Source organism: Protomyctophum parallelum (assembly GCF_964188405.1).
Source record: "Protomyctophum parallelum genome assembly, chromosome: 5".
NCBI classification, from domain to species: domain Eukaryota; kingdom Metazoa; phylum Chordata; class Actinopteri; order Myctophiformes; family Myctophidae; genus Protomyctophum; species Protomyctophum parallelum.
Window position 1 is genome coordinate 31,504,552 of NC_139702.1, and position 22,487 is coordinate 31,527,038.

General features: G+C 45.7%; 1 protein-coding gene across 1 annotated transcript in view; it reads left to right on the plus strand.

Annotated features, from left to right (window-relative positions):
* The window catches only part of LOC310858326 (protein sidekick-1-like), a gene marked incomplete at its 3' end in the record, with an annotated part of 358,338 nt that overhangs the window by 179,271 nt on the left and 156,580 nt on the right, over positions 1 to 22,487 (plus strand). The gene's annotated exons all lie outside the window — the stretch shown is intronic.

Sequence of the window (22,487 nt, forward strand, 5' to 3'; positions counted from 1 at the left end):
CCGGGACATCACTTTGAAGAAGGTGGTCTGGAACAATTGCTTTGTTTGTCGCCAGTAATCTCTACGGACTGGTAGACGCATGATTCCCATAGCGATGCAAAGGCCGATGAATGTTCTCATTTCAACCAAAGTAACGGACTTCCATTTACCCATTTTGGATTGGGGTGATGGATCTGGTCTAGCGTCTCTGGACTGTCTAGCAAATGTGTTCGTCTCTGTAATGAGATGCGACCACAATTCATCTGTGAAAATGTGTCCAAAAACTTGTCCGGGCGTTGCATCTGGCGCGATATCTATTTTCACCCCTGGTGTGTGGATAAAATCTCTCTTTTCCGTTGGCTGGAAGTCGGATTCGTCTGCTACCCAGTCTGCATGGAACCCACGGAAAGGAGCATCATCTTCGTCGCCGGAATCGTCGTCGTCACTAAACATATCCCTGATCCATTGAGCCCTGTCTAATGGTTCCGACGGAGGCAAATAGTCGGGATCGTTAGCAATGTTATCATTGTCTTCGTCTCTGCTACTGTAGTCATCGCAGATATCACTGCCGTCGCTCAATGCATCTTCCTCGGTTTCGCCACTACGGTGTGCTCTTGCTGCTTGTGCCATGTTGTAATGTTATTGTCAAAAAAAAACCTGCACTGAATCTCCGACAAATAAAGTTGCTTTAATACAAAAAAAACGGCCCAAAAAAAATCCCACAATGCATTGCGATATCCAGGAACACATACGTCATCGACTCATGATCCATTTCATTGGCCGTGAGACCGGAAAAGGTAGAAACTACAGGAAAACCCGAATTCGGGTGCCCGGCCTGAAGGGGTAAGATACAACATGGAGTCCCCGTTCTTAAAGGTACAGTTACAATGTAGAGTTCCCGTCTAGAATGGGTTAAAAAACAAGGAACATATCGCACAGTTGTGACAATATAGTACAGTAGTGCAGTGAGCAGAACAAAAACAAACAAGGCAGAACAAAAACATAGGTGCTATGAAAATAAATCATGTACATTAAAACCGTCAACTGACTCGCCATTATTCAATGCCAGGGGCAAGGCGTTCCATAGGGTCTAGGAGCAAATGCCCGGTCACCCTTTGTTTTAAGCTTGGTTTGCGGGTATTTCTAGAAGACCTTTGATGGAGGACCTGAGAGGTCTAGCATTGGTCTTAGGAGGCAGTATAGGTCAATGATATACGGCGGGACCAGCCCATTTTAAAAGTAATTAAAAGTATTTTAAAATAAATTCTGGCCTTAATAGGAAGCCAGTGTAGTGCGGCTAATATTGCAGTTATATGTGCCCTATACAGTTTGTGTTGGTGAGGATTCTGGCTGCGGAGTTCTGAGCTAGTTGAAGTCGGGATAGTGATGAACGGCTCAGACAGGGTATACCATTCACCTCGACCACCTGTTTCCTTCCCTCAAGGTATAAGATCTCACCCAGTTTACTGATGGGCCATCAAAACCGATTCAGCTTGTTCGGCAGTATGGAGTGGTTCACAGTGTCAAACGCTTTCTGAAGGTCCAGCTTGACCATGTTGCAGTACTTAATCAGTCAAGTACAACAGACATGTGTCAGTAGAGTGAGACTTTCTACTTTCTAGACTTTCTAGAGTGTTCCAAACTCTCTGTCTTGCTGCAGTTATTGCAGAACGTGTGGCTCTTTTCAGCTCGAGGTATACTGTAGGTGTTCTCTGCGTTTCATGTGATTATCAATCTGCTATGACATTAAAGTGCTGCATGTGTACTTCGAAAAACAGCTCAAGCATGCAATGACTTTAACACTAGGATGTCTGAAAAAATTCACTCCTACTCAGTCTTGCTACAAGCTCATAGCGCGCCACCGAAAAATCGTAGAAATGTGGCACAAATCTTTGAATATACTGTATATTCTTTCAAAGTGAATGTTTTTAACTCGGGTCTAAATGAGTCAAAAGTCCCCAAAGGTTCAACCTAAATTACATTTTACAATTTAGGCATTTAGCAGACGCAAACAATGGTAATACCTTCTTGTCACTAGAGAAGAGAACTCAAAGATGGCGGTGTGTTACAAACGTTCCCATGTTACCTTGTTGCAGTGTGCGAGGCACTCGCATTGCGTCGCATGTTGTTGCATTTAGCACAAGAGGAAAGAGCAGTCTGCTGGGCCTGAGATTGTTTTGATTGATTTAATTACTTATTAGTCAAAAATGTAAACAGCACAAGGTACAGTCCGACATTAAGGCTAAAAGGATAACACAAAAAAGTCCTGGGGACTTGTTTCCATTGTGGTTCTACAGCATACATTACATTAATCAACATAGCATAAAGAACAACACACTATAGTACTGTACATGTCATCAACAAATACAAAACACATGTGAAGTGTACATATAGTTTTTGGCAGTAAATGACACCTCCTTTCTTATGGTCACATAAAGACATTTCAGATGGTATCTAAGCACATATGTGACCAGATTTGTCTGAGAGACTGCCATCGCGCTTTTTTTTTTTTCTTCTTTCAAAATGAGTTAATAGCACAGGCAGACTCGTCACATACTAGAGCATGTCTGAAATAAGTGTCAGAGCTGAAATCGACATGTAAATATGAACATGAACAAACATAGACATTAGATTTGCTTTTTGGGGTTAATCATTAAATGGGGGTCCGCAGCCTAATGCACAAACTGGCTGTCCCTGAATTTCAAAATCTTGGCTACGTTGAAAATGAGGGCAACTGTATTTCCGAGTATGAATAAAGGTGAAAAAAAGGGGTAAAAAAGTCTGCCTATCACTGTAGTACAGGTTTAATGCAGGGCAGTTTGCCAGTCTTTTGGCACAGTTACAGCAGTGGCTGAACAAACCCAGTGACCACAGTGATGGAAAGACATATCTTTTGAGCGAAAAGCTTTTCATCTGACTCCACCTTCCCTCGGATGATCAACACAACCATCCAAATGCAACAAATCATGTAATTTACCAGAAAGGACACCATTATCAAGCCGATGATCATGAAGGCTCTCCTCTTCATGCCGTTGTCCCTGTCCCTCTCCCTCCCCGTCCCACCTGGACCGGGCCCCTTGTCCCCTGGACGGGGCCCCTTGTCCCCTGGACCGGGCCCCTTGTCCCCTGGACCGGGCCCCTTGGCCCTGTCCCCTGGACCGGGCCCCTTGTCCCCTGGACGGGGCCCCTTGTCCCCTGGACCGGGCCCCTTGGCCCTGTCCCCTGGACCGGGCCCCTTGTCCCCTGGACCGGGCCCCTTGTCCCCTGGACCGGGCCCCTTGTCCCCTGGACCGGGCCCCTTGGCCCTGTCCCCTGGACCGGGCCCCTTGTCCCCTGGACCGGGCCCCTTGGCCCTGTCCCCTGGACCGGGCCCCTTGTCCCCTGGACCGGGCCGTTTCAGAGCCCTGAGAACAGCCAGGCTGCACAACAGCATCTGGAGCACTGGAAGAACCACTGCCATGAATCGCTCTACGCAGATCCAGCTCTGGAAGGTGGGACGTCCAACGCTCAGGAAACCAAGAGTGAAGAGGTCTAATGTCAAAATGTCTTTCTTGAAAAGAGAAGCAATATACAACAAGCTGAAGAGGATCTCACAAGCGCTCAGATTAAGCGTGAACATCTCTGAGGCCATGGGACCGGCTGCTCCGGTGAACACCAGCCATAGAACGCCCGTGTTGATGGGGAGTCCCAGGGCTGTGTTGACCGAGATGCAGGCGATGTCTAAAATATCCATGCTGCTGTAGTAGTGGGACGAAACATTTGATGCGTTCATTGTCCTGGAGACAGACAAATGGTCAAAGGAGAGACAAAGACAGAGGAACCTCTGGATAACAGGTGTCCATGCATTGGACTGTCTTTGACATTGGGACTGTGTGCATTTCTGTTCTGCATAGTGCCAGCTATGATGTTATGTTATATAATATGTTTGTTGTTGGTGTTGTCACATTCCTAAGCCGATAAGAGACCAGCAGTGGTTCCTAAAACATGTCTACAACATAATACTAATTAAAACACCTCTACAACAAAACACAAATTAAAACACCTGCATAACATCACACTCTTTAACAGTTTCCGTGCTTTGAATGGATTACTCCAGGTTAATGTCGCTGCCATATCGGACATACGCGAGTTTTGTTTTATGTGTTTAATCCGCCGTAATGTAAACAAAAAAAAGAAAATTCTTCTTCGCCGCGGAGAAAGAGAGTAGGCGCATCTGTTGTGATAAAAAAAAACGGAAATCGTCACATGCTGTGGGCTGCTAGGGCTTCTGGGAAATTGAGGCCAATGCAAATGAATGGGGTACAACGCCTCATGGAGACGAGTCTTGTGTGCGTCTTCCGGGTGCACCAAGATGGTGGATGGTACGATTGGATCACAACAAACCGAGGGACCTTTTTTCGCTGGATTTTCGCGGATTAAAAGCCCAAATAATTCAGCGTATGCTCTAAAGGTAATACAACAATCTCGGCAGTGAAGGGGGGTTGATTAAAAGTCTGATAAATCGTTTTCCGCAGTCAAACTGTTAAAACACCTGCATAACATCACACTCTTTAAAACACCTGCATAACATCACACTCTTTAAAACATCTGCATAACATCACACTATTTAAAACACCTGTATAACATCACACTAATTAAAACGCCTGTATAACATCACACTAATTAAAACACCTGTATAACATCACACTATTTAAACACCTGTATAACCTCACACTAATTAAAAACACCACTATAACATCATAGTAATTAGAACACCTGTACAGCCTACAGTCATGTCAAATATAATATATTTAGAATCAGACCTTGTGCTGTTGTCTGGTGAGCTCTGCTGTTCACACAGGTGTTTGTGGTCTGGTGATCTCTGCTGTTCACACATGGGTCAAGTAACATCTGCTCATGTGCTATAGGCTGGATATGCAAAATAGTTCTCATATACTGGCAGGGTATCAATCAAATGTCCATCCATCATCAGACACAACATATGAAAAGAAGATGGAAATTTAAAGAAAACGTTGCGTTGAGACAACAGTGGCATTGTGATTTTAATTTTTTTTTTTTTAACAAACTGAAGTATATTGAAACCTTGAAATCAAACAATAAATGTATGTCAACAATGAAATGCATGTCTGTCTGTCCGTATAGTTCACATAATGACTGTATCTCGATCGACTGTCCACTGTTTCCATTAGATATGGAAATTGGTGCCTGCTAGACTTCATATACCATAGCATAGGCCTAAGATCTGCGTGAATAGTACCGCTAATCCAATGATGGCCACCCAGGAGACCACAGAACAGCCCACCCTTTACCTCATGGGTTTGTACTTGAGGAAGAGCACTGGAAGAACCACTGCCATGAATCGCTCTACGCAGATCCAGCACTGGAAGGTGGGACGTCCAACGCTCAGGAAACCAAGAGTGAAGAGGTCTAATGTCAAAATGTCTTTCTTGAAAAGAGAAGCAATATACAACAAGCTGAAGAGGATCTCACAAGCGCTCAGATTAAGCGTGAACATCTCTGAGGCCATGGGACCGGCTGCTCCGGTGAACACCAGCCATAGAACGCCCGTGTTGATGGGGAGTCCCAGGGCTGTGTTGACCGAGATGCAGGCGATGTCTAAAATATCCATGCTGCTGTAGTAGTGGGACGAAACATTTGATGCGTTCATTGTCCTGGCGAGACAGATTTGGAGAGACAGACAAATGGTCAAAGGAGAGACAAAGACAGAGGAACCTCTGGATAACAGGTGTCCATGCATTGGACTGTCTTTGACATTGGGACTGTGTGCATTTCTGTTCTGCATAGTGCCAGCTATGATGTTATGTTATATAATATGTTTGTTGTTGGTGTTGTCACATTCCTAAGCCGATAAGAGACCAGCAGTGGTTCCTAAAACATGTCTACAACATAATACTAATTAAAACACCTCTACAACAAAACACAAATTAAAACACCTGCATAACATCACACTCTTTAAAACACCTGCATAACATCACACTCTTTAAAACACCTGCATAACATCACACTCTTTAAAACATCTGCATAACATCACACTATTTAAAACACCTGTATAACATCACACTAATTAAAACGCCTGTATAACATCACACTAACTAGAAAAAGTGCCCTTCTGGGCACAGGTCTCCACCAGGTTATCCACAGATCCGTGCAGTTAGAGGTAAAAACACTTTTGGGCCAGTTATAGCGCCACCTTGAGGCTGAGTTGAAATTGTTCATGTGGCATTTCGTCCTCGGCCTAGTGGGAATGTGCGTGCACAATTTCACGGAAATCACGCGATGTGTTCATGATTTGCAGCATTTTGTTTGAAACTGAGCACTCCTGTGAACTTGGAAGCCAATCTTAACCAATCAGGATGGAGTCTGAGAAATCTGAAAGACCCGTTTCGTTGAATGGCTGTAGAGAGACTGTGTACTAATTTGCGTGATGTTTGGACAAAATCTGTAGGTGTACTGTGAAAAAACTTGTTTTGCACAAAGCGGCCTCCTGGTGGCGCTATAACAGGCCGTTCTGGAAAGTTTGGGGCAGAGGTTCATGGTTGGCATCCAGGGAGTGTGTGTGCAAAATTTGGCATCGACCGGGTTAACGGTGGCTGAGATTAGCTGGTCACGGACGGACACACGGACACACGGACACACGGACACACGGACGGACGGACGGACGGAGTGCAAAACATACTCTCCCCATGCCTTCGGCTGGTGGAGACAATTAAAACACCTGTATAACATCACACTATTTAAACACCTGTATAACCTCACACTAATTAAAAACACCACTATAACATCATAGTAATTAGAACACCTGTACAGCCTACAGTCATGTTAAATATAATATATTTAGAATCAGACCTTGTGCTGTTGTCTGGTGAGCTCTGCTGTTCACACAGGTGTTTGTGGTCTGGTGATCTCTGCTGTTCACACATGGGTCAAGTAACATCTGCTCATGTGCTATAGGCTGGATATGCAAAATAGTTCTCATATACTGGCAGGGTATCAATCAAATGTCCATCCATCATCAGACACAACATATGAAAAGAAGATGGAAATTTAAAGAAAACGTTGCGTTGAGACAACAGTGGCATTGTGATTTTAATTTTATTTATTTTTTAACAAACTGAAGTATATTGAAACCTTGAAATCAAACAATAAATGTATGTCAACAATGAAATGCATGTCTGTCTGTCCGTATAGTTCACATAATGACTGTATCTCGATCGACTGTCCACTGTTTCCATTAGATATGGAAATTGGTGCCTGCTAGACTTCATATACCATAGCATAGGCCTACATCAGGGCTTCTCAAAGTGCGTGCTTTGACGCAAGTCCACAATACGCACTGCGAGTAGGGCAACAGGCCGAGGGGGGCAACAAAAACTGCTAAGCTGACTGACCCTCATAATAACAATTCTGAGTAGGGCAACCAAATGTTCAGCTATACGTAGACCTTATACTTAGTCAAACGGACCTGAGTTAAACTGTACTTGGTGCGTTCTTTTTCAGCCTACAGCACACGTCTCTTCACCCAAAAATTAGCAGATCTAAAAGCTCACGTTAAGACTTTTATTTAATGTTTATTTAAATTAAACAGCTAACGGTAAATAAAATACCATTAATACTAAATACTTTTCATTATAAAAAAACATGCGTGTTCTCACCAATGAAACAATTGATTTTCAATGAATTATCATAAATTAATACCACATTGTGCAGAGTTGCAACAAGCATGGATCAATATTTCTGGGCCATTGCTCTCTCTCTCTCTCTCTCTCTCTCTAAATTATCTGAAAGCAGTAATTAAAAATATAGGAAGCGCTGAAGGCACGCTGCGTCGCTCATATGCGACTCCTCCATGTCTCGATCTCGCTGTCACTCAAGGGACTTCGCAAGGAATCTCGGGGAAAATTGTGCCTTCAATTTTGACATGCCCCCCCAGAGCCGGAAGAGGCATCTACGTTTATATGTCTATATGTGGGCTGTGACATAAGGTAATGGAGATCTGTAACAAAAGGTTATGGTGAATATAGGCTACTGGGTAACACTTGCAGATAAGGTTCATGAAATAATGATGAACTAATGCTTAACTAATACATTAGTTTTTTTCATGAACCTTATCTGCAAGTGTTACCGGCTACTGTAATTCAGTCAGACAACTCACGAATAGATTAACCCATATTTATTGCAGAATGAGTAACAAGTGTACATATGATATTTGACTTGGCGTTCGGCTCTGCTGGATTTCTCCCTGCTCGGCACGATTAAGCAACAACATAAAACATAAAGAGCAGGGAGATAGATATACAATAACCCCCCCATGGGGAGCATAAATAGCAGAGCCCACCGGTGGTGCTGGGGTGGTGGTGGGAGAAAACATCACATACAACCGTGAACCATGAGCAGAGGAAGGCAGGAAGAGCATGGAGTCTAGTGAGCTTACTGTAAGTAGCCTGCCCAATTGGTCAGCTGACTGCCGCATCGGCGAATGACATGTGAGACTTGCACACACTTATACGCCCACATAGTAATGCAGCATGTTAACCCCTTGAGTATAGTATGCACCTTTGAGCATGGCATGAACCCCCTTGAGGTTGTCTGACTGAACTGACTCGCGAGCTTCGTTTAATTAGTAACATATGGGAATGGTGAATAGGCTGTCTCTTCACCACATGTGGCACTATAATAGTATAAGTATACTTATTTAAGTATTAAATATGAGAACTTCTCACTGCTTACATCTCAAACATTAAATGGTGCACTCTCCGAGTCTCCGTCCTGTTATCCTTGAAATTGTTTAAAAAAAAACCTACTCCCTGGAGTGCCAGTCATGAGGGAAAACAGGATTGACTTTGACTGCCTTTCCTTGTACCAACATCACACACACAAACACATTGACTTGCACTCACGTTTCTGCATCATTTAAGATGAATTGATATTAAATAAATCCATGCTTGGGAAATGAGAGGTGCAGGCGCTGGTGAAATAGCCTCTTAATTCTAAAAAGGCTCTCAGCTTAGAAATCTAAATCCCAACTGTTTAACAGAGGAGGTGCTAAAATGGCAGAGTGTGGAGCGTGCATGTATACAATATTGTGCCGTGTAGAGTCATTTGAAGTGTGCATGTATACATTATAGTGCCATGTGGAGTCATTTGAAGTGTGCATGTATACAGCGTAGTGCCATGTGGAGTCATTTGAAGTGTGCATGTATACAGCGTAGTGCCGTGTGGAGTCATTTGAAGTGTGCATGTATACAGCATAGTGCCGTGTAGAGTCATTTGAAGTGTGCATGTATACAGCATAGTGCCGTGTAGAGTCATTTGAAGTGTCCATGTATACAGCATAGTGCCGTGTAGAGTCATTTGAAGTGTCCATGTATACAGCATAGTGCCGTGTAGAGTCATTTGAAGTGTGCATGTATACAGCATAGTGCCGTGTGGAGTCATTTGAAGTGTGCATGTATACAGCATAGTGCCGTGTAGAGTCATTTGAAGTGTCCATGTATACAGCATAGTGCCGTGTGGAGTCATTTGAAGTGTCCATGTATACAGCATAGTGCCGTGTGGAGTCATTTGAAGTGTCCATGTATACAGCATAGTGCCGTGTAGAGTCATTTGAAGTGTGCATGTATACAGCATAGTGCCGTGTGGAGTCATTTGAAGTGTGCATGTATACAGCATAGTGCCGTGTAGAGTCATTTGAAGTGTCCATGTATACAGCATAGTGCCGTGTGGAGTCATTTGAAGTGTGCATGTATACAGCATAGTGCCGTGTAGAGTCATTTGAAGTGTCCATGTATACAGCATAGTGCCGTGTGGAGTCATTTGAAGTGTCCATGTATACAGCATAGTGCCGTGTGGAGTCATTTGAAGTGTGCATGTATACATTATAGTGCCGTGTAGAGTCATTTGAAGTGTGCCTGTATACATTAAAGTGCCGTGTGGAGTCAGGCGGCAATGAAGCGATGAATCAAGGTCAATGTTTCTGTTCCACTATAGCAGCATGCCACTAAGGTCCATCCATTGTCATTTGGTTGATTGGTCCGTCTGTACGGTACCCCATACTTTTGTCCCAAACAACATCCATATGTCATTTTCTTAGCACTCTTAATTACTCAACCGCCCTGCTGTCAGTCGCACTTTGTGAGTCACTTTGGATGAAAGTGTCTGCTAAATGTGTAAATTGCTCTGTTAAAATGGAATGGGGAAATCTTAATACTGGGTCTGTTTAAATCCTTACAGACAGACGCATGAGCGCACGCACTCACGCACCTATGCACACACACACACACACACACGATAGATGGGAAGTGCTACTAGTTAACCAACCGTTATACTTGTGTTTAATGACCGCAGAGGACAATGTTATTATGTTCATAAGAGCAATTCTATGCATGGACAGAAACAATAATGCACAGCTAATTACGCAGTAAAAGTAAAAACAGTAAAAGTAGGCCAATCCACTAAAGTTATGCACATTCGTATCAGCAAATTAGCTACCGGTGGTTTTTACAAATTGAGTTTTAATCCCAATCTGGCCTGGTGCCAAGAAGAGGTGGCTGACCTTCATGACATTTAAACGATGAACTCTGGCATGCCTATTCTGGGGAGGACATCAGGTAAAGATGGCATATATCTACAAAACACTGTGCTGCCGTGTTGGGGGCTTGTAGATCTGCTCTTTTTGATTTGGTATGAAAAAAGGTTCTGTTTCGTTAAGAGGGTTTACTTTAAGCCATTAATTAAAGATGGCGTGCTGGGAGTTGTGTACTTTCTGTTTTGTATGGAGTTACTATTACTAGTCTAATAGACCCCCAGGTGTGGTTATAATATTAAAATAGGTCTTCCCTGCCTATTTTTGGTTTCTTCCTGAAAACTGAAAGCCTTTGAGTCAAAAGGCCCATAATCACCTGTAGTGGTTTCCACCATTAAAGGTTTAAATCACAAACAACCCTGTATAAAATACAGCAACCTACACCTGGTACACCTACACACACATGAGCTACAACCTGTACCTGGTACACCCCCACACACATGAGCTACAACCTGTACCTGGTACACCTACACACACATGAGCTACAACCTGTACCTGGTACACTTACACACACATGAGCTACAACCTGTACCTGGTACACCTACACACACATGAGCTACAACCTACACCTGGTACACCTACACACACATGAGCTACAACCTACACCTGGTACACCTACACACGCACATGAGCTACAACCTGTACCTGGTACACCTACACACACACATGAGCTACAACCTACACCTGGTACACCTATACACACATGAGCTACAACCTGTACCTGGTACACCTACACACGCACATGAGCTACAACCTGTACCTGGTACACCTACACACACATGAGCTACAACCTGTACCTGGTACACCTACACACACATGAGCTACAACCTGTACCTGGTACACCCCCACACACATGAGCTACAACCTGTACCTGGTACACCTACACACACATGAGCTACAACCTGTACCTGGTACACCCCCACACACATGAGCTACAACCTGTACCTGGTACACCTATACACACATGAGCTACAACCTGTACCTGGTACACCTACACACACACATGAGCTACAACCTACACCTGGTACACTTACACACACATGAGCTACAACCTACACCTGGTACACCTACACACGCACATGAGCTACAACCTGTACCTGGTACACCTACACACACACATGAGCTACAACCTACACCTGGTACACCTATACACACATGAGCTACAACCTGTACCTGGTACACCTACACACGCACATGAGCTACAACCTGTACCTGGTACACCCACACACACATGAGCTACAACCTGTACCTGGTACACCTACACACACACATGAGCTACAACCTACATCTGGTACACCTACACACACATGAGCTACAACCTGTACCTGGTACACCCCCACACACATGAGCTACAACCTGTACCTGGTACACCTACACACACATGAGCTACAACCTGTACCTGGTACACCCCCACACACATGAGCTACAACCTGTACCTGGTACACCTACACACACATGAGCTACAACCTGTACCTGGTACACCCCCACACACATGAGCTACAACCTGTACCTGGTACACCTATACACACATGAGCTACAACCTGTACCTGGTACACCTACACACACACATGAGCTACAACCTACACCTGGTACACTTACACACACATGAGCTACAACCTACACCTGGTACACCTACACACGCACATGAGCTACAACCTGTACCTGGTACACCTACACACACACATGAGCTACAACCTACACCTGGTACACCTATACACACATGAGCTACAACCTGTACCTGGTACACCTACACACGCACATGAGCTACAACCTGTACCTGGTACACCCACACACACATGAGCTACAACCTGTACCTGGTACACCTATACACACACATGAGCTACAACCTACACCTGGTACACCTGCACACGCACATGAGCTACAACCTGTACCTGGTACACCTACACACACATGAGCTACAACCTACACCTGGTACACTTACACACACATGAGCTACAACCTACACCTGGTACACCTACACACGCACATGAGCTACAACCTGTACCTGGTACACCTACACACACACATGAGCTACAACCTACACCTGGTACACCTATACACACATGAGCTACAACCTGTACCTGGTACACCTACACACGCACATGAGCTACAACCTGTACCTGGTACACCCACACACACATGAGCTACAACCTGTACCTGGTACACCTACACACACACATGAGCTACAACCTACATCTGGTACACCTACACACACATGAGCTACAACCTGTACCTGGTACACCCCCACACACATGAGCTACAACCTACACCTGGTACACCTACACACACATGAGCTACAACCTACACCTGGTACACCTACACACACATGAGCTACAACCTGTACCTGGTACACCCCCACACACATGAGCTACAACCTGTACCTGGTACACCCCCACACACATGAGCTACAACCTGTACCTGGTACACCCCCACACACATGAGCTACAACCTGTACCTGGTACACCCCCACACACATGAGCTACAACCTGTACCTGGTACACCTACACACACATTCACTCATCCATTCATTAGTTCAGTCATGTCCTCTGGTCTGTGACATGTGTGCTAATTAGCAGTGTGCATCCGTGTACAACTGTGCTTGTGTGTTGTGTGTGTGTGTGTGTGTGTGTGTGTGTGTGTGTGTGTGTGTGTGTGCGTGCGTGCCCACGCGTGTGTTTAGCAGTCTGTCATGGTACTGCAAGTGTTTATTAGTCATGGAGAGAGAGAGAGAGAGAGAGAGAGAGAGAGAAAACAACCTAGAGGCAGTAAAAAGTGATAGGAGGAGGAAATGGAATTGTGAGAGGCTGTTTTTTATCACCGGATGGAGAGCGAGAAAGAAACAAATAGGATATACTAGATTATTGTTATTTTAATTCCTCTTTCTTCTTCAGCCCCGGGAAGGCTGCTTACACACACATGCACACACACACACACACACACACACACACACACACACACACACACACACACACACACACACACACAGACACAGACACACACACACACACAGAGAGATATACCCCACAACTCTAACATCAACCACATGCAGTGAACAAAGGCCGCACTCTCCACACCACATGCACGCTCCCCCCCCCCCCCCCCCCACACACACACACACTCTCGCGCGCCCACACACACACACACACACACACACACACACACACACTCGGTGTTGTATAATAGTTTGTCTTCAATGGAAACTGTCCAGTTTCATTAAGCGTACAGAACTAAAAGGGGAGCATATATTGAATTCATGTCATGACTCACCTAACCCCCTTACCCATGTGTGTGTGACTGAATGAACAATAGCTTTGTGTGTGTGTGCGCGCATGCGTGCATGCACACGCGCGTGCGTGCATGCACACGCGCGTGCGTGCATGCACACGTGCGTGCGTGCGTGCACTACTAATCAGCTAATCATTAGAGCCCACGGAGGCGTTTCATGGTGTCTGTAAAGGTGATTCCTAAACGTCCTGCAGCTGGCAGCGTGGCCTCAGACCAAGCAGAGCAGAGCACACATTCCATTATGTCCCTCCCTCCACGCCGCTGCCCGGGTGACATTTACCCCGCGGCTCTGGAAAGGGTTTTTTACAAAGATTTAGTGGCAAATCAGGCTTGAGAAGCAGTGAACTGGACCAAATAAAAGGCCTAAAATCACTGGCGGCGTCCTCGAGGGTGGCGTGCAGTCACACACTCCCACTGCCGCCCGCCCGTGTCATCACAAGCAATTTCACAGCCGTGCTCAGATGAAACAACCCCCCCCCCACACACACACACACACACACACACACACCCCACCTAAAAAAAGGAAGGAAAAGCTTTAAGCCAACTTGACAAACTACTAAAAACCAAGGAATACTTTATCCCCCAAATTAAATTTTTTGATTGGCGCTATAGCCCCTCCTATGTCAAGCTTTTTGTGTGTGTCCACAAACTTTGTCCTACAGAAACATTAAATTCCCTTTGACAATGAATGACGGATTTGACGTCATAGTGTACATTTTACGTCATGGTCAAATTATGTCAAATGTTACGTAATAGTGCACAAATATTGCACAACACAAACATTGATGACGAAGGTGAGGACGCGAATTGTGATTGGCCAGAATGAGATAATGTATGTTAATGTAGATATGTGCGATGATAAGAGCACCTCTCACTTCACACGGGTGTGATTATTGTCTATCAATTACTAGTTACTGTCTATTAATTACTCGTAGGAGTAACTACATTCATTTTAGGGTGATGTATAACTTTAAAGACCCACTGCACATATAGAGTTATATTTGCGTACATTCTGAAAGGGAACCTCAAGCTCAGCCTCAAGCTCAATGCTGAGGAAACAAAGGATATTACAGTTGACACGGAGGACCATCTCAGTGGCCTTGTGGTTAGAGTGTCCGCCCTGAAACTGGGAGGTCGGGGTTCGATCCCCGGCCGGAGCATACCAAAGACTGTAAAAATGGGACCCAATGCCTCCCTGCTTGGCACTCAGCATCGAAGGGTTGGATGGCTCACCGCTCCAAGAGATGGGTCAAATGCGGAGAACAAATTTCACTGCGGTAACGTGTGTGACAAATCGTACGACTTTGACTTTGAGGACAAAAACATTGCCACTACCGATGGGACGGTGCTCATGGTACAGTCGAGGACTTCAAATATCTGGACGGCTTCAGCTGGATCTGAAGGTCCGGCGGGAATGCCCTTAGTCCGATGAGGAGAGTGTGTACTGCTGTATATGGTAGCGAGAGATGGACGGTATAGACACTCACAGCACAGCAGGAAAGGGCCTTGGACGGTGTCTATAGTCTGCACAGGAACGCTATACGAATGGCACTATAGGTATCACATGGGGAGGACCATATCACGGACGTGGCCCTCTGCGGGGACCTGCCACGGGTCACAGACATGGGGTCAGCGAGAGAAGGAGGAGGTTGGCTGAAGTGGTGGCAAGCAAACTGACACTGTGGGATCCAACTCAGGGCAAAGCCAGGAGAGGAAACGGGTGCATCACGTAGGCGCGACAGCGGAGCTCCAGACCGTGATGCTATAGACATGCAGGAGGGTGTGAAGGGAACCCCGAGTTTGTGTTACCTGTCCTAGACAACACAGTCCACACTCCATTCAATTTCAATTCAAAGGAGCTTTATTGGCATGAGAAAACGTACGTTTACATTGCCAAAGCAAAAGTGGAACAAGACAATCAAGATAAAACATGGACAAATCAATATTGAATATGCTCTCACACTCTCACATGGCACCAGTTTGCGTTACCTGTCCTATAGACCACACTCACATCGCACCGCATCTGAAAGAGTTGTATTGGTATAGATGCGGGGAAATGTGCTATTTGGACATTTTCTATCAGGGAATCTATAGACAATCAGTATAGCTGATTCACAGACATTAACAACGTAGACAAGTCCATAACAGCAAGTAGAGTTTAAACATCAATGATGCCCATAATGAACGTTGCCTAAAATGCAGTCCTTCTATCGAGAGCGGAGTCAATCATCCTGCCACTATAGTTTACATTTGTATAACTGATTGGGTCTTTAAATCAAACAGATGCTGTTCACATGTTGGCCTCCTTCCTCTGTCCCACCAGGAGCGCCAACAGCAGGACTTTAAATATTTATATAACTCAGCCTATCCAAATGAACCCCTTTGTCTATTCTCCTCATGCCGACACTGTGTGTGTGTGTGTGTGTGTGTGTGTGTGTGTGTGTGTGTGTGTGTGTGTGTGTGTGTGTGTGTGTGTGTGTGTGTGTGTGTGTGTGTGTGTGTGTGTGTGTGTGTGTGTGCGTGCGTGCGTGCGTGCGTGCGTGCGTGCGTGCGTGCGTGCGTGCGTGCGTGCGTGCGCGCGTGCGTGCGTGCGCGCGCGCGCGCGCACATTTATATTTGAGGCCAGCATGTGCTGTTGAACCAAGTGAAGCAATGCTGCTCAGTTGATTAAATCATCTGATCAACTATTGATTAGATCATGAAGCCACATAGAGAGTGAACCGGGGGATGGGTGAGTTTAAATCCTCTGTGTTGCACGTCCAGTCACGCGCACACACATACGCACGCACACGCACAGGCTGGATATTGGGAGTGAGTGTCTGCGTTAAGGTTGAAGTATAGCACTGGTTCTCGTGGACGTACACGAGGGAAATCTCAATGAATAAAATTAGGTGTGTGTGTGCGCGCGCGTGTGTGTGTGTGTGTGTGTGACAGAGAGCGAGAGAGCCACCTTAGTACGGTAGCTTAGGGCCATATTTTAGAGAAATGTGGACACGGCTGACAAAAGCGCCACATTTTTTCCACATGTTCTCCATAACCATACGTTTCATTTTGGAAGGGGAGCCACGTCATCAAGATGTCAGAAGGCGGCCATCTTGGCGTTCAAAGATGGCCGCCATGTAAGTGCAGCTATCTCAGCTTCTAAGCCACCTAAAAGGTCAAACTTGGTGTCAATATATACAGTTTCTTTGTCAAGGAATGCAATATAACTATAGGGAATATCAATAAGTGACTGAATCTGCCAATAATAGATAATTTTGTTAATTCTGGCAATATATGTACACAATTATGGTTCGTTTTTGGACTTTACTTTGATGTATTCCTATTCTGTTTGGTTTTGGTGCTCATGTAAGTGATGGTGGACAGATTACAGAGGGACCCGCGTCTGCCACCAACCTCTCTCGGGTTTCAAATCAACCAGGAGAAGAGCATGTTAACTCCGACACAGTCTATAGACTTCATCGGTATAACACTATACCAATCTCTTTCACAGCTCGCCCGAGCCAAGAGAGAATAGAGGCAATAATACATTCCGCGGCATCATTCAAGAGGGATCGTTCGATTCCTTTTCATGCATGCCTCCGGATGGCGGGGCTTATGGCCTCAGTGGTTCACATAACCCGCCTAGCCAGGCTGAATATGAGACCTTTTCAACGTTGGATGACGCATACCTATGCACCATCGCCACCAGAGGGTAACAGTGACGTCACAATGCGTGCTGGCCCTGAAATGGTGGGCAGACAGACGGGCTCTCTCAGAGGGCGTCTCTATGGGCAGACCTCTGACCAGGAAAGTCGTCACCACAGACGCCAGCATGACTGGCTCGGTAGCCACACTGGAGGGCACTACAACCAGAGGGATGTGGACAGAACAACTACGGTCCTGCCACATCAATTATCTGGAGCTGATGGCGGTATTCCTCGCTCTGAGGGATTTCGAACCGCGCATCCGAGGTTGTCACGTCCTGGTCAGGACGGACAACACAACAACTATGTGCTACATCAACAAGCAAGGGGGACTCAGGTCCCCTCGCTTACACCAGCTGGCTCTGAGACTCACGATGTGGTGCGACGCTCGTCTACTATCCATCACAGCGTGTCACGTCCCGGGTGTTCTAAACACAGGGGCGGACCTGCTGTCCAGAGGACCCCTCCGCTACGCAGACTGGTCGTTACATCCCCAGGTAGCGAACCAGATCTGGGACAGGTTCGGGACACCCAAGGTGGACCTTTTTGCCTCAGAGCAGGACACGAAGTGCCCTCTCTTCTTCGCCATGGGAGGACCATTGACATTGGGGCTAGACGCTCTAGCACACCAATGGCCCAGGTCCCTCCTATACGCCACACTGAGTCTCATTCTTCCCACTCTGGACAGAGTGAGGACTCGGGGTCTGACGGTACTACTAGTAGCACCAGCCTGGGGCGTCTGGAGGACGGAGATAGCCCCCCTCCTCTACAGCCAACCATGGCAGCTCCCTCTACGGGCGGATCTTCTCACGCAGGCGGGACGAGAAATCTTCCACCCCTTCCCCAAGGACCTAGACCTATGGGTCTGGCCCGTGAGAGGCTAATGCTGACTGAGGCCGGTCTCCCTCCGAATGTTGTCGCAACAATTCAGAAGGTCAGAGCCCAATCAACAATGACCCGCTTTCTCAGTTTGCGTACCGGTGGACCTCTACAGGCTTTCCACCCCCCTCCATTCGCTACTGAAGAGGACAGGAGGCTGAACTGCCTTTGCCCAGTGAGAGTGCTCCGCACATACATGGACAGAACAGGCCCCTCAAGGATAGGTCATCAACTGTTCATAATCCTGGGGTGACAGAACCATGGGAAAACCTGTCACAAAGGTTACTATCTCAAACTGGATAGTGCAGGCCATTCGCCTGGCCTACACCACTCAGGGAGTGGAGCCCCCGCTAACGCTAAAGGCTCATTCCACAAGAGGCATGGCAGCATCCTGGGCACTCCACAAGGGTGTCTCAATCCAGGATGTCTGCACAGCGACAAGCTGGTCCTCCCCCTCGACCTTCGCCACATACTATAACCTAGATGTGGCAGTGCCCTCTTTAGCGCACGCGGTCTTGGGAGCTGCCGCACCATAAATGGACTCCGATCAAGTCCATCCCACAAGAGCTCTAGTGGAAATGAGGCAACGCCCCTCCTCCCTCTATAAAACCCAGGCTGCCTGGGGCAGTCTCCACCCTACCCCAGTTAGCCGCTCCGGGAAGACACTGACAGTCTAAGACTGTCACCTTTCCACCCTGTGGGACCGGGCTACAAACCTAAGGTTTATCCCCAGCCCTTATTTATCCTCAAGTCCTAGGACTCACTGGCTAGTTCAGGATACGGGAGTTCATAAGGTCCCATAGAGCGAAATATTTCGCGAACACAACTTAAAAGAACATGAAGGTTACTTTAGTAACCATGGTTATTTAAGTAAGTGAGCGAAATATTTCGCTGAACACCCTTTTGTTTTGCTCTTGGCAGAAGGAAAAGTGTTCGAGTGAGGCGGTGACGCAGACACAGGCCTTATAAACCCTGAGGCTTTGGGCGTCTGACGTCACCACTCTTAAACCCACAGGACATTAATGATGCCCTGTGCTGAGTTCATAAATGAAATTCTGTACCTCGGTTTCGGAACGAACACCTCCCGCCACTGGCAGGGAGGAGTCTGAGAAGGTCTTAAATAACACTTAAAGACGCCACAACCTTATGTGTCTTTAAGTGTGACGCCAGTCAGGGTTTGCCCTGACTGGCTCTCACATGAGAGCCAGTCCTGTGACAGGTTACAGGTGCTCATGTAAAAGGCACACTGGAATTGCACAGCTCTTTGCAGTTGTAAATGTAACAGATAATTTGAATGTTGTTATCATTCACTTCATGCTCCATTTCTCAATGTATCTGACTGCTAAAAGAGTTGAAGATGATGTAAATATGTTGCTAGAATTACCTATTTATTTGATATTGGCACAAATAAACATCTAGTGATATTCTCAATGACCTTATTGCATTCCTTGACCCAAATAATGTATATTTTGACACCAAGATTGACCTTCTAAGTGGCTTAGAAGCTGAGATAGTGGCACTTATAGATATTCCATGGCGGCCATCTTTGAACGCCAAGATGGCCGCCTTCTGACATCTTGATGACGTGGCTCCCCTTCCAAAATGAAACGTATGGTTATGGAGAACATGTGGAAAAAATTTGGCGCTTTTGTCAGCCGTGTCCACATTTTTTTGCTAAGCTACCGTACTACCTCTTATTTTCTCCTCTCCTCTCCTTCATATCATTAACTATTTTCAACAGACTCTACCCTCTTACATCTAAACAGGTCCTTTCAACATGCACACTCTTTCTACACTCAACACATGCGTGCGTGCGTGCGTGCGTGCGTGCGTGCGTGCGTGCGTGCGCTCGCACAGACTAATCCTATCAATAGACACAATGCAACAAGCTTCCTAAACCTGCACTGCAGTGAACTGAACAGCAGACATTCTTGGAATTACGGGCTGTCTACTGACCTCAGGTCTGTCTACTGACCTCAGGAGTTCAGTCTACTGACCTCAGGTCTGTCCACTGACCTCAGGTCTGTCTACTGACCTCAGGTCTGTCTACTGACCTCAGGAGTTCAGTCTACTGACCTCAGGTCTGTCTACTGACCTCAGGAGTTCAGTCTACTGACCTCAGGTCTGTCCACTGACCTCAGGTCTGTCTACTGACCTCAGGAGTTCAGTCTACTGACCTCAAGTCTGTAGTCTACTGACCTCAGGACTAGGAGTTCAGTCTACTGACCTCAGGAGTTCAGTCTAAAGAAAGTCTTTTGAGTCTATTTGATTATTATGATATTATGATAGATATGATTGGCATGCATCAGTCTCTGGATGTGGATACTGCTGCTGTTGGTGCAGCGTGGCTGCAGAGTACACTAAAGTACATTTACAATTTTGAGGTATTTCCAATTTACAGTACTTTTACTTCTACTCCATTACATCTCAAAGGCAAATAAATATTGCACTTTTTACCCCACTACAATTATTTTGAAAACTTTAGTTACTAGTTACTTTACTAGATTTTTGATTAGCACTTCAGACATATATACAATAGCCTATACTCTGGCAAGTTGAAACTAATGTAGCCGATCTACAAGCTCACAAGGTGTCACAAAGAGATGCGTTGTGAGCTTGTAGATTGGCTATTTTCAAAGGATTGTTACACATTTAGCATTTTATGGGACATTCTGCATAATGAGTACTTTTACTTTTGGTTCTTTACGTACATTTTGATACCAATACTTTTGTACTATTACTCAGTGCATTTACAATTCTGGTCTTTTACTTGTAAAGAGAGTATTTCTACATTGCAGTATACTGTGAGTATTTCTTCCACCTTTTGGCTGCAAAGCGGGATTTCAGACCATAGAAAATGGTGCACATAATTCATTTAATATGAGTCAGAGCCGTTATATATATATATCCACAACAGCAGGGCAGGCACTCACCGCCGACTGTCGAGAACATTTTATTTATTTTGCGTTTGACTGACAAACAGGCAGAGTGGCAGAGTGGCCCATAATTTTACCTGGATATAGTTGTACTTGAACGTTGTCAAACATGACATAATGACTCATGTAACCTGGAGCACCGCTATATTAATCATGCTAGTATTTCAGCCATTTCAGTATAAGCTGTTTGCCAAAAGGCTATAGAAGAATGGAAGTATTTCTGACTCGTGGAGCCCTTAACCCATTTTGACCTGAGATCAGATTCTAAAAATGTCTTCTACATCCTGACAGTTTTCTGAAAAAAGCTATGTTTCTATGTCAGTCGCCAGTCATTTTTCAAAAATAGCAAGCTTGTAGATCTGCTATTTTTCAATAGCTAAAGCATAACATAATGCTAACACCAAACGGGGTTCCCGCCCAAAATGGGATAAACTCTTAGTCCCCGGGCATCAATTGAATATATATTTTATTTCCCCCCCAATTGATGATTTTTCAAGGCATGAATATTTACTAATAGCCCTAACACACACGCACACAGGCACACGCACACGCACACACACACACACACACACACACACACACACACACACACACACGCACACACACGCACACGTCACACTACAGGGCACAGCCACTTGATGTGCATCGACGCTCACTAAGAGACTAAAGCAGTCTCGGTTCAATTTGCTTCATTCCCCCCGTGGCGGTATTGATTCCAGTGTGTTTTCCGTCGGAGTTCCATTCACACAAACAGTAGCAACAGAGAAGCAAAAACATCAAGTGGAGGTTTACTGCCTATGTCGGCATCTCTGGGGCTAAGAGACATTATTATTATTCAGGTTGAGCCCCGTTGGAAATGTGACTTTTTCCAGGAATAGACCTCACTGTCCTCACCGCCCTGACTCTCACCCCCAGTTCCACCCTTCCCCCCGCCAGCCGTGTGCTGGCCGTAGTGATTCATTTTGTTTTGTTTTCGTGTGAGCCTGTTTTTTTGCACATCAGCGTTGCTCCATTCCCGATCACCGCCATTGGTTCTCACGCCTGTAGAACAATCGGCCCGCATTCCTGTGGTTGTATTATCACTGCTGCACGGAAATGGTGGATGACATGGATCAACGT